The sequence below is a fragment of the Leuciscus leuciscus genome (genome assembly GCF_965113295.1).
Source record: "Leuciscus leuciscus genome assembly, chromosome: 23".
Classification (NCBI taxonomy): domain Eukaryota; kingdom Metazoa; phylum Chordata; class Actinopteri; order Cypriniformes; family Leuciscidae; genus Leuciscus; species Leuciscus leuciscus.
In genome coordinates, this window is record NC_138747.1 from 27,852,782 (window position 1) to 27,864,131 (window position 11,350).

An 11,350-nucleotide genomic window follows, 5' to 3' on the forward strand; every position below is an offset into this window, starting at 1 on the left:
CTTTTCGATCATGGTTTGCATGTTTAGTGAAGTTTCTAATTGACCGTTCGCAAAGACCCTCCCCCTTTAGTTACTGTTGCTATGTCCGACACAGTGAAATATACATCGCGGAGCAGAGAGGACACTGACAACGTGCTGACAGACAGGACAGAGCAGGTTACTTTTAATATGTAAACAAAGTCTCAACTTTCATATTTGGTCATTTTATAAAGAAATGTAAACAATAAATACCGTTTTGTGGCTCTTTAATGTGTTGTGGCAGATCGCTGTAGAGCCTCTTAAAGCTGCTCGTGAAGCGATCATCTCTTCCTTCTAGTTAATTTATAGCATCAAATAAACATGAATATACATAAGAAGGAATGTTGTTTTAACTGCAGAAAGACGTCAGTACACGCCGTTATTCAAGTTCAAATCCTCCAACGTTAATCTACTAACTCTCCTGACTGCTTTGTCGGACAGAAATGGCGGATTCGGCGGATTATGATTGGTCAGATCGCCTGTCAATCAAACTCCCTGCGAAGGGTAAATTTACTGCTGTCGAGATGATTTGCATTCCTCACTTAACATTAGCGGATGCCTTTTCAGATGAGTGTGCATTGCACTAGTACTTTTGTTGTACTTCAGGACAGACTTACTTTCCAAGTGACATTTTTACAAGCTTCATCTTTAGTGAAGTATTTCCACACACTTGATGGTGACAATCATAGTGTCACATGATCAACGCGACTAGTCGACGTCAAGCTTAAAGCGTCACGGCATTGCATTAAGGTCGACTAGTCGACTAATCGACTAGTCGGTTCAACCCCTACTACAATATCAGTGATAAGGTAGATTTTATCATCACTGATAATGCAGCTAACACGAAGAAGGCTTTTAAAGTCATTATGGCAGACCACTCAGATGACAGTGAGGATGAGGAGGACATGGTTGGGGAACAGTTAGATACGGACTTTCTTCTTGGTTCCCGTCAACGGCTATCCTGCTTTGCCCACAGTCTTCAACTGGTTATCGGGGATGGGATGAAAGAAGTAAAAGTGCTGTCTCGGGCAATCTCAAAAATGGCCAAACTTGCCAGTCTGCTGCACAGTAGCACGATTTGAGGCTGTTTTTGGAAGTGGTAAAAGCATTCCAGTCTCAAGTGTCACGAGGTGGAATTCGCAATTCAGACAAATACAAGCAGTCATCGAATTAGATCATACTGCACTAACTCAGATGTGCTCAGTGGACTTTGAGAATGTTGTCCTCAGCTAACGTGAATGGGCCCAGTGTAGAGAACTTACACAAATTCTTGGACCGTTTGCTGAGGCCACTGAATTGACCGAGGGTGACAAAATTGTTACACCAGCATGGTTGTCCCTACTGTCCTCGAGCTACATTCTCATTTAACAGAAATGGATAGTGAAAAAGAGACTCTGTAGGCCACTGACCAGGGCCCTCAGAGCCTCACTTAAAAGAAGATTTGCCGGCATCTTTGTTGGATTATGAATGGCAGAAGATCATGGCCTTGATTTGCCATTTGGCCATGATATATACATGCTGGGAGCGATGCTGGACCCCCAGTTCGGGATGAATGTCAGAACCAGTGGCAGTGCTACCACCATACAAAATACTAAGAAGGAACTGCAGAAGTCACTAACAGGTATTTATTTCAAAATCCTCCCTTTAAAGTACAGTGTATTTGCAAGGTTATTGAAGTGGAAGAAGAAGTGAGTCAAATTTACTTCTGTTTTCTTTTTTTCCAGACAGCTTGATCGCTCAGGCTAAGAAAGTGGACCTGGACATCTGTGAGGAACCCACAGAACCAACCCAGGATTCTCCCCCAAACGACAAGATTCCACGGCTCCTGGCAAAATATAAAACTCACAAAAAGAACAATTCCACCCATGGATATCATCCAAGTGTCAACAGTGAGGTAAATACATACCTGGAGGATATTCAGAGCTGTCCGGCAGAGCAGGATGCCCTTGTATTTTGGTTGAAAAACAAGGACAAATACCGTCATTTGCATGCCCTAGCTGTCAAAGTGCTTTCTGTACCTGCTTCTTCAGCACCAGTTGAAAGAGTGTTCAGTGCTGGAGGGCTCATTATGAGGCCCCATAGAGCCAGTTTAGGAGCGGAAATGCTCTCCTTCCCTCATATTTCTCAAGTGTAACAAAACACTTTTGTAAAACTGAATTAGTGATGCACCGATGTGAAAATTGTGGCCGATACCGATAACCGATATTAATATTGCTGTTATGGCCGATACCGATATTTACCGATGTCGATATCTCTGTATGGAAAACAAATTTTAATGATTATCAAATAAAGAGCTAATTTCCAAAACACTTTTTTTTTTACTTTAGAAATGACTGATATTGGGCACCTTTACCTGTGTGCAAAATATGTCACATACACATTGTAAACATTTTCATTTTACAATTATCTTCTCTCTCTGTGTGTGCGCGCGTCCGTGTTTGTGAGAGAGAGAGCTCGCGCAGCACTGATACAACGGTAGCCTACTTTTTAATCCATAAGTAACGAACGCGCTAGTTTTCATGCAAAATAAATATGTAACATAATTAGGTAGGCTACTTTAGTTATTATTAATACAATAACGTAACACATGAAGGCTACATTTCTCAACACTGAGAATGAATCAATAAACGCCTGTTTCTCCACTCGCGCTTATCAGTAATCCACAAATCACACGTGCTGTCACTTTTGAGAAAAATCTAATTCGAACGGGTATCAAATATCAAGCAATATATTCAAATATCTACGAGTCAAAAAACGACCAGTCAAAAATGTGTCATGAAGAGGAAAAAAACATAAGTCGCACTGGACTGCGTTAACAATGTTATGGACGGGACAGTTGACATGAGCGCTCTGAAAGTGCCACTAAGACTGCTTTAAAACTTTCACAGAGACCTCAAACAGAAAGCACAAAAAGCCTGTCTTTAAATTTAATTTCGTTTTGTATTAATTGTATCTTAATTTTGATAAATGTTTCATCAACCAATTGCCTGGATTGAATTAAATAAGAAGTAAATAGAGTAGAAAATATTTAATCAGGACACGGAGGCGAGGGCGCGTGAACCTGGAGCGCGTCTCATAAATGAACCGAAATCTACCTGCCTCACAGACCGGAGACATATATAGAAAGCTTGAAATGTCTATTTTTAAACAGAACAATTCAAAAGGAAAGAAAACAGACTGTTCTCTGCTTATGTCATCTGTATGAAATGTGTATTTATCTCAGGCACATTCACTACTGCTAAGATCGAGTCAGCATCGTCAACTTCATCTTCAACTTCACACGTCAAATATCAGCCTGTTCACATCGGCCATATTTTTACCGATATGTAAAAAATGACCATATCGGCCGATATTATATCGGCGGCCGATATATCGTGCACCACTAATTACAATTATTACAAATTGGTCCCCGTCTGTTTATGTTCCAGTGATACATGATGTCTCTCCACACCTCATAACCTACCTCTGTTTGCAGGGGTGGAAAAGCTTATCTTACTTGTCACATGACATCAGATACTCGATTATTTTGTCATAATCAGATCAGTTACACTGCTGATAACTGTCCCGTTTGCATGTAAATCATTTTCACATGATTATTGCTTGCTATTAAAGATGTACTTTTATTCATAGAAATGCCCCCACATATCAGTGAACTTATAACATAAAAATGCTTTTAAAATTTAATTATTCAACACTCTTTACAGAAAAAAATATCCTACAGTTATACATAAACTGACTATTTGCAAGTAATGTATTAAAATTACCTTCCTTTCTGTCTTGCAGGATTACTTGGTCCTTTTTTTTTTTAAAGCTCTACAATATCAAACTCAACAGCTCTTTTAAGAGCCAACCCTCACAAGAGCTACTAGTGAGTCGCAGCGAATCTTGCCGGGATCAGCCCTTCCCAGGTAAAGTTTCTAGAATATTGAAATCGGTATTTACTCATCAAATGCTCTCTCCTGAATCGTATGGTAAATTAACTTATTTATAACTGTCTTAATTTATGTTTCAAGAACAATAGTAATTGCACATAGAGTAAGTCGAGACTTTCTTGTTTTACAGCAGAGAAGGAAGACCAGTCCTTATATCAACGCAAGCTAATCGAATAAGTCCTTTGTTTCGGGTGAGGAAGGAACATCTGGTGCCCAAAGAAGACAGAAAGCTGCGCGAGTCCATTGGTATGTCTTGTATTGAAACAATGCTGTAATATGTAGTACATAATTTGATGTTGACAATTTTACATTGTACAGGTTATCACTTGGTTTTTGACCAAGTGAAGCTCTTGAAACAATTGACAGGAGAGTATGTAACTTGTCTGGAAAGTATCAAGCATGCAGGGCCGTGCACAGGGGGGTGGCCCGGTGGCTAGAGCCACTGCCCCTCTGCCCTCATTCAGGCATGAAAACTCCTCACCTTTCGGCGAAATTCGCCGTTTTAAAACCAAAATGGGTCACCTACGTGATTTGTGCAGATCCGATGAGAAAATATTTATGGGGTGGGAAGGGGGGTCGTGGTCGTGGCCAGCATTTACCCGCTATATCTCTATAGTTAGTTACCATAAACTTAGCAGCTTTAAAAAACCAATCATCATTCCTAATGCCGAAACCTGACAGCCAATCCGAGTCAGAGTAGGGCAGAATTGTTTTCAAAGTCTTTAACACCGCGAGTCTGATGACACACTGCCAAACAAAGAACCGCACGTCGGAAAGCAAGCCTGAGGTAAGTTAGCTTACAACTGTCCTGTCAGATACAGAGAGCGATGTTGCCAATGTCATTATTTTTATTTTTGACATAGAAGAGGGCGGGATAATATCGCGAGCGGGCGCGGGCGCCGTGAGTAACAGTTAGTGAGTTGTCGTCGAAAAAGATGGATAATGCAAAAAAGCTGTCGGGGGCTAAAAATAGAAAAAGAAAGAGGGGAAAGGAGATGGCATGTCAACTGATGCGACAGCAGCTAAATAAGTGGATGGTGAAAGGCTACAGGTAGGATTTTGTTTTGTGTGACGTCCAGGCATGTAGGCTAATGCCATCGGGACTACCGGGAGATTCCCGGTGGGCCGACGTGCTTTTTGGGCCGATACATCTCATACTTTTTTGTTTAGTTTTTTGTCTTAACGGCCCATAAAACTCGTACATCGGCGGCCCATTCGTTTTGTTTTGCTTAATTGGCGGCGCTGGGTTACTGCGTAATTAGTGTGTAATGCATTGGTCAATAAAAAGTCAGCGTTAGTTTTTTTTTTTTTTTTTGACACCCCATGAAACACGTAGATCAGCGGCCCATTTGGTTCTTTTCTTGATTGACACTGGGCTAGCCCAATCACACCTTTAATGTGAAGTATAGAAATATACTCTTTCAAGTATAGAAATTAGTACAAAACTAATTATGAAAGTTTCCTTTATTTTTCAGTGCAGTTGTTTTACAATATATGGCTATTACTATCATGGGATTAATATTATAACTATTATTATGTAGTAGTAATGTAGACAGACACTAACTAAAATAATTTTTCTTTGTTTAATTTTCACCAGATTGATGAATTTAACATTAAAAAGCACTATATATATATATGGATTGGATTTTTTGCTGCCGCATCCTTCTCACCTTTTTTACCCCTGACCTGTTTTCATGCCTGCCTCATTGACTGAGGTGCCCCTCTTCCCCACCCCCACCGCTCCGCTCCGCTCAAAGCATTCCGCTGATTCCGCTAATCCGCTCCGGGTTTTCCCGCTCGCTCCGCAGCATCACTCACAGTATGTGTCTGCGGCGCTCTCTTGAAACTGAGAGTGAACACGACAGTTCACGAAAGCTGTCGCATTAAAAGGTAGGCTATGCAGGACAGTGTTTGAATCTGCGAAATTAGTCATTTGTTTTGTTTTTTTGTTTTTTTTGTATTTATGTTGGTAATGTTTTGCTCTTGGTTTTCTACTAACAATTTGTACAACATATCCACGTTCTTAGAATTAGCTGCTTGTCTAATCCAGGGGGGTAATCCAGCATCCAGAAAGAGTACCATCCCCGGGGGCGCCATTGGCTAACAAGCCATCACCTGCTGTTAGCATTCCATTGACTCCCATTCATTTTGGCATCACTTTGACAGCGAATAACTTTACATCTGAGGCGTTTAAAGACTCCATTTGTCCATTGTTTATTTCTAAAGAAACATGACAATGTATAAAAGGCTCCATTACCTTGTATCTTACGTTATGGCCCCGTAGAAGCAGTTTTTGTAAAAATAGGCTAATGATTGCGTCATAACCACGCGACTCTCTGGAAATTACCGTATAGACAGGAAGAGAAGCTTGCAGTTAATCGGGGGGACGTGGAGGCATAAAGCCCGATAAAGTCAAGGGAGAAGCCCATAGAGAGTCATAAAGTTGCTCATGCTCCTAGCTCATGGACACCTCCTACTCACGCTCTCCGTCTCTGCAAGATTCGGAAGGGATTGATTCAGATTTCTCTTGGCACAGCTACTAGAAGACTTACAACTGTCAGACAGGTTGCTCACGTCACGTCTACGTCGTCAAGCTCAATTTGAGTCTGCGCAGTACGCTCAGCCATCAGGAAGTGAGTGCTTCTAATTTGCTTCACTTTTCTCCATTGAAATCTATGGGGTCGCCGTGTCCATTTCTTTTACTGTCTATGGTCTAATCAAATTATAGTACTCTCGATCAGATCTAATACAAATAACTACATTTTCTGTTGATGGCACACTTTGTAGACAAACCTATGGTCCCCCAGTGGCTAGACGTTTTGATGGCTGTAAACCAAGCCCTGGGTATTTTTGAAAAAATGAAAGCTCAGACGGGCGAATCTAGAAATCTTCCCCTTATGTCATCATAAGGGGAAAGGTTTCCTCCCCTTTCTCTTCTTTGCCTTGGCCCGCCCATGAGAAAATGAGTTTCGCGAGCGCGATATTGGTTTTTCCTCGAGAGACACCATGGCTTGCAAACGAGCGGAGCGCAGTTACTTTTTGCCAGCCCTCTCTCCTGGCTTTTGCACAATTTGATTCCCAGTGTTCCTTGGCGTTTTAATTATTTTTTCAAACTCTGCATACCCTTCCAGTAAAAATTTTTGCTCTGCTGCGTTGAAAAACTGAGCGCGCTCTTTGGCCATGGTGAGCAGCCAATAGCAGCGTTGCTGATCAATGTTTCTACTATCGATACATATCCCCTTTTAAACCAGCGCGTGAACGCGCAATTATCTCACTAACTCAATCCAGCTATACTAATCATATCCGGCAGGTGTGTTCGAAGAACCAAATTAGTCAGATCATGATTAGCACGATGATATCATCTTGGATGTCTCGTTTGATCTCAGATGTTTTAAGCAACGTACGAAGAACGGGCCCCAGTTGCTATGACAGCAAGTCCAGGATGAGCGTCGAAGACCCAAACAATCCAAGATCATGCCAAATCGCCAACAATCAAATCCAGCTAACTGAGTTCTTCGACGCTCATCCTGGACTTGCTGTCATAGCAACTGGGGCCCGTTCTTCGTACGTTGCTTGAAACATCCAAGATCAAATTATGAGACATCCAAGGTGATATCATCGGCCTAATCATGATCTGACTAATTAGTTTCTTCGAACACACCTGCCAGTTATGATTAGTATAGCTGGATTGAGTTATCTGAGATAATTGCGCGTTCATGCGCTGGTTTAAACACAAATCTCGACCAGTCTCAGACCGCTCTTCAAGTCTACGTTCCGTGGATCACTTTCCTGCACCGGAGAGAATCATCGGTTGCATCGCGGATAAACTGAAGTAAGTGAAAAAAACAACCATTTAAATGTGCTGCTGTATTAAGTAGCCTGTACATTTTATGCCAGACATGTTGCTCTGCTGACTTTCTCTGGTAGATAAGTATATGTACGTTAGTTTGAAAATGTTAACTTGGTGTTAGCTCGCTTAGTTTACACTAGGTAAGTTAACGTTAATTTGTCAACAATAATCAATTCCTGACCAATTGCAAAAGGGAACATAAGTTTACCCGTGGCTTATTTAGATTTTTCAATGGTAAGTTAATTAACGTAAACCTTTAATCATTGAAGGTGTCTCGAGTCAGCGTCATAACGTTAAAACCGTAGAAGTTAACCTGATCAACAACTAAAGTGAATGAGCTAACTTACATCTAAAGTGAATGAGCTAACTTACATCTAAAGCGACTGGCTTACACGTGTGATTAATGGTAACGTTAGCTAACAGTTGTGACTGGCGACACACACAATGGTCATTTATTTATGGCTTGTATGCATAGAAGCATTGCTGCATTGACACCAATCGGTTGATGTCAGTTGGTTTTCAAAAAAGTGTAGTACTAGCCAGAGGACACTGGGGGGCAGTAAAAATAAAAAAAGATTTTTTCGTGGCGATAATAGGGTTGACACACTATTGAATAATAAACCATAATGTCCGACTTATATTTATATTTCAACAATGAATTGGAGTAAAATTGATAATTTATCCTCTTGGTCAACTTTTAAGATCACTTGGTCTCAGTTTTCACTTTTATGCAGATGACACCCAGGTTTATATACATTCAAAACCTGATGTTAATGTGGCTGTGTCCTTTCTTTCTCTATGTATTTCTGAGATTAAAAAATGGATGTCTAGGAATTTTCTATGTCTAAACAGTGACAAGACGGAGGTAATGCTCTTTGGTTCACCACACCAGCTGCGGAAGGCTGGGTCTCCAACTATAAGTGTAGATGTTTCTACACTTCAATTTCAAACAACAAGGGATACTCCACTTTAAAATGAAAATTCTGTCATCATATACTCATCCTCATGTTTTCAGTGCTGAACAGAAAGGAAGATATTTAGAAGAATATCAGTAACCAGACAATGTCTGGTCTCATTGACTTCCATAGTATATATTTTTCCTACTATGGAAGTCAATGAGACCAAAAACTGTCTGATTACTGACATTCTTCTAAATATCTTCCGTTCTGTTCAGCAGAAGAAAGAAATTCATACAGGTTTGAAACAACATGAGGATGAGTATATGATGACAGAATTTTCATTTTAAAGTGGAGTATCCCTTTAAAGGTAATAATAATAATCTTTCACTCTTTTAGATTTGCCAGCTACCGCCACCTACAGGCATTTTGGAGACAGATTGAACCTGCAACAAGGAGAATAGTGCGTGTTGGTACACAGTCATCCACTTCCAGCTCCTGACAATGCCACTGATCCACCTCGTCGACCGGTAGGCATAGTTCATACTTAATCATTTTGTTTATAAAAGTAGCTTGCTGATAAATCTGCATCCGTAACAACACAACTGTCTAATTCAATATAATTAAAACCACATACAAGTGGTCTCAGACTTTTGGACCCCCACTTTACAAACATTTATGATGACCATGCAATGATTATCATTTTTACTACTAAGACTTGTTCCCCCTGCTCCCCACCAGAGCCGATGCCTTCCGATGATTGATGAACTGTTCCTGTTCTTGGTGTACCTATCACTGGGACTGAAGGAGAAAGATCTGGGTGATCGTTTCAATATTCATCAGTCCACCGTCAGCAGGATAATCAAAACCTGGGTAAATTGTACACCTTATTGGGTGCTGTTGGGATATGGATGTCTCCTGAGACAATTAGAGCCACGATGCCGAGTGTATTCGGCAAATACTCTGACACCCAAGTCCTTATTGATTGTACAGAGATGAGATGTCAGATGCCTTCATCGTTACTCTTACAGAGTGAGATGTTTTCACAGTATAAATCCCACACTACCCTGAAAGGAATGATTGGTGTGTCACCACATGGTGCTGTTACTTTTATTTCCTCACTGTATTCCGGCTCTATCAGTGACAAAGAACTGTTCAGGCAATCTGGCATTATCCCTCTTTTGGATAAAGATATGGCTGTAATGGTGGACAAGGGATTCAGAATTGATGACCTAGTGCCTTGCAAAGTTTACAGACCACCTTTTCTGAGTAAAAAGTCACAGCTGTCTCATGGCGAAGTGCTGGTCACTCAGGACATTGCACGGTTAAGGATACATGTGGAGAGGACAATTAGGCGCATCAAAGAGAACAAACTGTTTGACACTATTATCCCTCTGTCCATTTGTGGCAGTATCAACCAGCTTTTTGCAGTAGCCTGCCTCCTAACAAACTATCAAAACAAGCCACTGGTCAAAGCTTGGGCCAAATAACTGTGTTAACCTCACTGAGCCAGTCTCTATGGATACTAATACACTGAATGGCCAATATTATTGTCTCAGATCTGCTCGCTAAACTGCTAATGGACCTCCCTTAATTCTGTTCCATTTGTCTCTCTTTATAAACAATAACACTACATAACAATTTCAACAAACTGGATTCTCTGATGTAGATTTAACATATGTATTCCATGATACATGTTTATGTAGCAATACAACACTGAAATTGCCTGTCAAGAGCCCCTCAAAAATAGCTATGGTTTCATTTCTAGATGTAAATAACAAACGTGAACTGTGAAAAAAAAGTCACCTTGTTTGAAAAATCTGAACCATATTTTACTGTCGAGTAATAAACAACATTAAGTAAATGGCACCTGTGTGTGGTGTAATTACTTTAAACAGGCATTTAAAAATTAAACAAAGCATGAAATAATGAATTACACAGATAGCAGGTGAATATAATATAACAATACAATAGTGAAATAAGCCAATACATTTTCCAAATTCAGGTGAAATGCATAAAATGTTATTTACTCCTGCTTCTCACAATAACAAAAGTTTATTGCAGGTAATTTCATTTTTCTTCATACAAAGGCCCCCACCTGAATTATCCTGCATCGATCAGTAAGATCTTTTGGAGACAGACAAGTACTTCTGCATGTACACTGTAAAGTAAAACTGGTCCACCCTCTCTCTGATGACTGCTTTTACCTCCGGGTCAACCTGGATACGCTGCACCAGCATGTCTTCCTGAGCACAAATCACAAGGTCACACCATTGCAGGCCAGTGATCAACAGTTGACCCTGCACCTGCCAGTAGTAAGAGTGGCTTTTACGAAGAGCCAAAGTGCCATCCTGCATTTGAAGGTATTTACAGTCACATTAGGGCACTTTATCTCAACCAGTCCAAACGGTGGCTGTGCGAATGGATCAAAAATCAAGCCATCTGGCGAGGCACCAAGCCAAGGGGCATCTGGGTGGATGACGAGGCCACAGGGTGTGTAGTTGACATTTTTCATCTGGCAGTACTCCCTTGTCACCTCAAACTCCATGTCTGCACCTCTTCTCATTTCTGCAGTCTGCCTTGTTCCTTTGAGGACTCTTTCTGCAAGAGACTCTGCAGAGCTCACTCCCCTCACAAAACACACCTCTCTAAAG

At 40.8% G+C, this 11,350-nt stretch overlaps 1 long non-coding RNA gene across 1 annotated transcript; it reads left to right on the forward strand.

Moving 5' to 3' along the window:
- The first annotated feature begins 1,394 nt into the window (after window positions 1–1,394).
- On the forward strand, window positions 1,395–10,430 carry LOC309488136. Its single transcript, XR_014202033.1, has 5 exons — window positions 1,395–1,639; window positions 1,743–1,912; window positions 3,802–4,196; window positions 9,096–9,226; window positions 9,438–10,430. It is a non-coding gene; the product is annotated as an uncharacterized lncRNA (long non-coding RNA).
- The last annotated feature ends 920 nt before the right edge of the window (window positions 10,431–11,350 follow it).